The sequence below is a fragment of the Silene latifolia genome, chromosome 1 (genome assembly GCF_048544455.1).
Source record: "Silene latifolia isolate original U9 population chromosome 1, ASM4854445v1, whole genome shotgun sequence".
NCBI lineage: Eukaryota > Viridiplantae > Streptophyta > Magnoliopsida > Caryophyllales > Caryophyllaceae > Silene > Silene latifolia.
In genome coordinates this window covers 66,140,226-66,146,791 of record NC_133526.1, presented here as the reverse complement: position 1 = coordinate 66,146,791, position 6,566 = coordinate 66,140,226, and the positions used below count along the sequence as shown (strand labels likewise).

General features: G+C 39.8%; 1 non-coding gene across 1 annotated transcript; it reads right to left on the bottom strand.

Moving 5' to 3' along the window:
• Positions 1 to 255: 255 nt before the first annotated feature.
• On the bottom strand, positions 256 to 362 carry LOC141619003 (small nucleolar RNA R71). Its single transcript, XR_012531560.1, has one exon. It is a non-coding gene; the product is annotated as a small nucleolar RNA R71 (small nucleolar RNA).
• Between the last annotated feature and the right edge of the window lie 6,204 nt (positions 363 to 6,566).

Sequence of the window (6,566 nt, the reverse complement as noted above, 5' to 3'; positions counted from 1 at the left end):
TTATGAAGGATGTGCATATTTTTCCAAAGACCGGCGAAAAGGAGACCGGAGTCTCTCTCGAGACCGGCGATTCCTCAAGGACTTAATCGTCATTTAAGCCCTTAGTAAACCCTAATTTATGTAACTAATCCCCACTATAAATACCCCATTAGTCTAATTAGATTAGCATGTTCTTCTTAGCAATCTTTAGTGTAGTTAATATCAATCAAATCTCTCTTTAATCTTGTAATCAACTTTTAATCAAGTCTTAATACAAATTTCATTTCCTTAATCACGGGCTTTAAGCAAAGAGATGAAGAATCTTTGTATGAAGCTTGGGAGCGATTCAAGGGAATTTGTCGCTCATGTCCTTATCATGGACTTAGCTAGTGGTTCTTGGTACAACAATTTTGGAATGGTCTTTATCAAGACTCAAGAAACATTCTTAACATGGGATCAAATGGAATGTTCACCGAAGTTGACGATAATCAAACTTGGAACAAGATTGAGGAAATGGCGGTCCATAACTCACAATATAGTAGACCTCGCAAGGCTACTAGAGGAGGAAAGCATGAAGTGGACTTCATTACTCAATTGGGTGCTCAACTTAGTGCTCACATTGATACCATCAATTTGAAGTTTGAAAAAGCTATGGCTAGACTTGAAGAAGCCTCAAAATCACCAAAGCATCATGTTAATGCCATGACGGCATCTTCATCAATCCCAAGTGGGATATGTGAGAATTGTGGAACTTTGGGACATGACCAAAGTGAATGTAGGGGAACAAATGAACAAGTGAATGCTTTTCAAGCATACAAGAGTGGTACCCCTTATTCCAATTATTTCAATGAAAACACCAAATTCCACCCAAATCTCTCATACAAAAGCCAAAATGTTCAAAACCCTCAACCAACATACACCCCACCTCCCATGAGAAACCAAAATCAAAGACCCTTTTACAACCAAAACCAAGGTTACCAAAATCAAACTCCATACAATCAACAAAATGACCAAGGTTTTGATGTTCAAAAAGCAGTCCTCCAAATGCAAAAGAATCAACAAGAGTTTTTCACTCAAATGCAAAAGGATAGTCAAGCAAAGGAAATCACCATCAACAACATCCTAGCCCACACCAAAATGTTGGAAACCCAATTGACTCAACTAGCATCTTCAAGCTCACAAAGACAAAAGGGGCAATTAGCACCTCAAAGTATCCCCCAAGACATGAAACGGTTAGTGCCATTCACTTGAGAAGTGGTACGAGGTATGAAGCACCAAAGAAGCAAGTTGAGGATGAAGTTGTGGAAGCTAGTGACAAAGAAGAAGTTGTGCAAAACTCCAAGGATGGAGAACCATCAAAAGAAGAAGTTTAAAAGAAAAATGAAGACAAGGCCAAGGAGAAGGAGCCCATTGTGATTAGACTTCCTTTTCCAAGTCGTCAAGCCAAGCCCAAATTTGATGACCAACTTGGAAAATTTATGGAGATTGTGAAGAATTTAGAAGTCTCGATTCCTTTCACGGAATTAATCAATCACGTGCCGGCCTATGCAAAATACATGAAGGACATCCTTACAAAAAAGAAGTCGATCCGGAAGCTTGAGACCATCGCCTTCACTAAGGTGAGTAGTGCAATACTTCAAGGGAGTTCACCTCCAAAACTTAAAGATCCGGGAAGCTTCTCAATACCGTGTACCATTGGCGACACCACGATCAACAAAGCCTTATGTGATCTAAGGGCTAGTGTGAGTGTTATGCCGTACTCGGTGAGTAAAAGGTTAGGAATGGGAGAGCTTAAATGCACCAATATCACACTCCAAATGGCCGATAGATCGACGAAGACACCATTAGGGATATGGGAAGATGTTCCCGTAAGAGTTGGGAAATTTTTCATCCCGGTGGACTTTGTCATTGTTGACATGGAAGAAGACTCCAATATTCCAATCATTCTAGGTAGACCTTTCTTGCAAACCGCGGGTGCGGTGATAGATGTGAAGCATGGAGAGCTAACTCTAGAAGTGGGAGATGAGAGCATAACTTTCAATCTTGACAAGACCATGAGAGCTCCCCGTTTGCATGACCCATGTTTTATGGTTGATCATTATAGCCGGAAGGATGATAGGAAGAAGTCGGAATTCCAATGGAAAAAGAAAGTTGATGATGCTCCATTCAAAGAGCAAGTGAATTGTGACAAAGAGAGCTTGGAAAGCTCACCAAAGTCAAGCAATGAAGAGGATGGCCTTGTTGGCCAAGACAAGAAAGTGGGAGAGTTGTCTCTATCAACTCAAGAGATCTTTAGTGACCAAGTAGATGAAGTTTGCGGTCTTTGGGACGATGAGTTTGAAGGGATTTTCAATCCCTATATTGGTAATGCTATCAATCAAGACCAACATGAAGGACAACAAGTGCAAAGATCTATTGAGGATCTTTATCATGACAATGAACAAGCTTTTGACTACTTTTTCAAGGTGTTGAGTAACATCAACAACACCTTGGACATGCCCCCATGACATCTCACTAAGGATGAGAGTTTGGTGGAGTCCTCTCCAAACCACCATTTGTAAATATTTCTAACTCCCTAACTTGCATTTTAATTCTTACATTGCATTTTTGTCATTTTCGGATTTTTATGCCTTGATCAATATATTTATCATTTTTGAGAGAAGTGAGGGAGGGACTAATGATTTTATTGATGTGTAGTGCTTTAGCTTAGTGTTGGGATAGCAATTGCCTAGGTTATTCATGCCTTTGTAGTGCCCCTACAATGAAAAACACGGGATTTGAAGAATGAAAATGACACGGGATATGCAAGTGCACGGATGGAACTGAATCCAGGTAGACTAGCTGGAATCCGAGCATCCCTATAGGTAATCCGCTGGTCTTATGGGAATCCGAGCGTCCGTGGAAGAATCCGTCCGTCCAAATGAGCTGCAAAATTGAAAATTTGGGACTGTTAGAGAATCCGAGCGTCCCAGCTGAGAAGACGCTCGTCTGAAAGAATCCGCTCGTCTTTGCAAGAAGACGCTCGTCTTTTGCCAGTGCAGAACAACCAAATTTGCTGTAACAGAATCCGCTCGTCTTTAAGGGAATCCGCTCGTCCTGAATTGCAGAAATCCGCTCGTCTTCACTGAAAGACGCTCGTCTTTAGGCGAGATTTCCTGAACCCAAATTGAGCAGAATCCGAGCGTCCCGAAGGGAATCCGCTCGTCTTCCCCTTGCAGTTTTGAAATTTCAGGTGTTTTAAATACCCCTTACCACATTCATTCATTCATTCATACATTCAAACACTACCCAAAACCCCAAAACCCTCATCCTCTCCATCACCAAAAACAAGATGTCCTCAACCAAATTCAACAAAATCAAATTCAAACTTCCTTACAACAACAATTAATCACTCCTTTTACAACAATAATCAATCCAAGTACCAAAATCTTCAACCTTTGAGTCGATTTTTGAAATATAAAGGCAAATCCTTTCATCTTAAAATCGATTTGGGTATAATTGGAAATTGAAGATTTTCAATCTTTTCTTGGTATAATCATCGATGGCAAGAACAAAAGGATCAACAAAGGCACTCAAGGCAAAGGCACTCTAAAAAAGGCAACAATGCCTTCAAGCAAAGAAAGCTTCAATGGCTATGGTGGTTGCTAATGCAAACTTGGAAGTTCAACAACAACAAAATCCTCCCTTGGAAGCAACAACATCAACAACTCCGGAAATTGCTCAATTATCAAACTATCCGGAAATAATTTTCATTTCTAACTCCCATAGGGATACATTTGCCAAGTATGCTAAGGAAGCCATTCTACCCACCAAATTCATATGTGAAGATGCCTTGAACAAATTGGGTGTCCTTGAACAAACAAAAGCCTTCTTTGAAGCCATGGGGTTGGGAAAATTGTTCACTACAAGAGAATTGACACACCCCTCCCTTACCTTGGAATTCTTAAGTTCATTGAAAGTGACTAAGGTAGAGACTAGAACATACATCGAGTTTCGCCTTGCCAATGTGAATAGGCGCATCACCTTTGATGTTTTGAGTAAAGCATTAGGTCTTAGTGATACACCTTATTATCATAAGATGCCCGAAAAATATGACCTCGCTCCTCTTTGGGAGGCGATTTTCGGGAAGAAATTTGAGAACTTTCATGCTTGTCGCGCTCTATTAGTCCACCATCCGGGCATTAGAGTGTGGTACAAGGTCATCGGGAATACTATAATTGCAAGAAAAGACACTAATCACTTTACAAAGCTCGATTGTGTTCTACTTGAGTCGGCCTTAAATGTCGGAAGGGAATTCACCAAGCTTTACAATGCTCTAAGGCTTTTGGTGGAAAGATGGCTCAATATTGACTGTGGAAAGGAAGGCACCGCTTTTATCGTAAATGGAGGTCTAGTTACTCTCTTTGCCAAGCACTTTGATCCAAATTTCAACAAGGATAATACTTATGTGGCGATCAAAGGGGGTCATCGCATTGACATGGATGCCATGATTAACAAGTATAAGTGGGTCAAGCATAATCCTCTTGACACCAACTATGGGTGGCTCACCAATGATGCTAGATCTTTCACTTTGCCTTCCAAGATATGCCGCTTGAGTGCTCATCGAACAAACTACCTACTTCCACTCTCAAAGGGCACCGAGTACATCATCCGTCAACAAAGGGGAGAGATTGAAGAGCCCTCCTCCTCCGTTGTCACACCACCCTATCCATTCAAATATCAAGAGTTCAAACCCGAAGGTGTTGAAGTGGGCAATGACTACATGACTCTACTTATGCAAGAGATGCACAAACAAGCTTATAATGATCGAGTAGATGCATGCTTGGCCCAATATCCACCCCTCCTTCATTTGTCTAGGCAAGGACAACTTGATCCTTTATGTCCTTTGCCTAGTTGGGCGGATAGGGAAGTCTTCTTTCCAAGCACATCTAGGGGTGAAAGACCGGGTGAAGATGAGAATGTCAATGATGAGGTTGTTGATGATGAGGGCGTTGATGAAGAGGTAGATCAGGAAGAAGAGGCTAATGAAGATGATGAAGAAAGTGAGCAAGGAAGTGAAGAGGGAAGTGGAGATGAGTCCACTTCTATGGAGGAAAATGATGACAATGATGATATGGTGGAGGACTAGCAAGCTTTGGAGGCTCTTACCCTCTTGAGATTTGTCTACTTCTTTCTTAGTTTTATTTATTTTATCTTGATCATAGTTTGGAGAGTCCTAGCAACATAAGGACTAACACCTCGGCCCCATTGAGGTGTTCTTTTATTGTTCCCATTTGATAAATCCAAAATGACAACATTTAGTTTCATGCATTGCATCTTGTATGCATGAACAACCCCAAAATTTAAGACATTAGAAATAATGTCTATCTCGGTTTGAGGAAGTACATGCATACGCAACGGGAGGTAATCTAAATTACGCTCTCCGTCATAAACAAAAACCCATGCATCATGTAGTGTAGATTAGTATAGCTTGTATTTAGTATAGAATTCATGCATCATGCTTGCATAATTTCCTATCATATTGGCCATTGAGGACAATGCCCATATTAGTGTGGGGATGGGAAATTCTAACTTCACTTTTATTCAAAAAATCCAAAAAAAATCAAAAATTTTGAAAAATCAAAAAAATTGAAAAATTGAAAAAAACCAAAAACAAGTTCATTTCCTTTGTAGTGTAGTCTTGTATATATTGTTGTATATATTGTGTTTGTTCTATCCTTGTTCACATTGATCGACTACGCCACATCCGAGACATGAGGATATTGAAGACCGCATGGTATGATCTTTCCAAATCTCCTTTTTCCTCTTTATGTTAATGACTATGTGGCTTTATTTTGATTGATGCGTATAAACAATGTGAATCTAGGACTTGCATTTAGATTATTTGGCATATTAGTTGGTAGAATCATTTGCATTAGGATGTATATATGTTAGTTGCATCATGGCATGTAGTTTGCATGTTAGAAAATTTTGCGAAACCGTCTACTTGGGAAGCTTGACAAGTGTATATAGGCCCTAGTAGATGCTTTTTCTTCTTAAGACTTTGCTGGTTAGAATACTTGTAAAACACCCTAGGATGTGTCATGCTAGTATCCTTTGACCCATGGATTAAGGCCTAGTCAAGAGTACCTTGTGGTGTGATAACTCCTTGGCCACCGTTTATTCCAAGGTGACCCTTAAAACCATGCAACCATCATTCATCCATGTTCTACCACATTTTGTCATCAAAGGGAATGGCACAAAAAGAAATTGTTCAAATTTGAGTTCAATAAAATGAAAAGTGAAAGACAGTTTGAAAAAATGCATCAAATGAAAAGAGGAGCAAAAATAGACTCCTAAAGCTTCAAATATAAGGCACCCTCACTACATATGGGGTGACTTTGAAAATGTTCAAAAGAAATGCAAAAAGTTGAAAAGTTGTCAAGTGTTGAAATGCCAAAAATCAAAAGAAATGGCAAAAAGAAAGTGTTCTCAAATGTTATATGCCACAAGAAATTAGGGGGAAAAACAACAACAAAGCAAATTCCCAAATGAAACTCAAATACTATCGATCCCTTTATCCATCGTATTCATTTTTGTGCATGGTA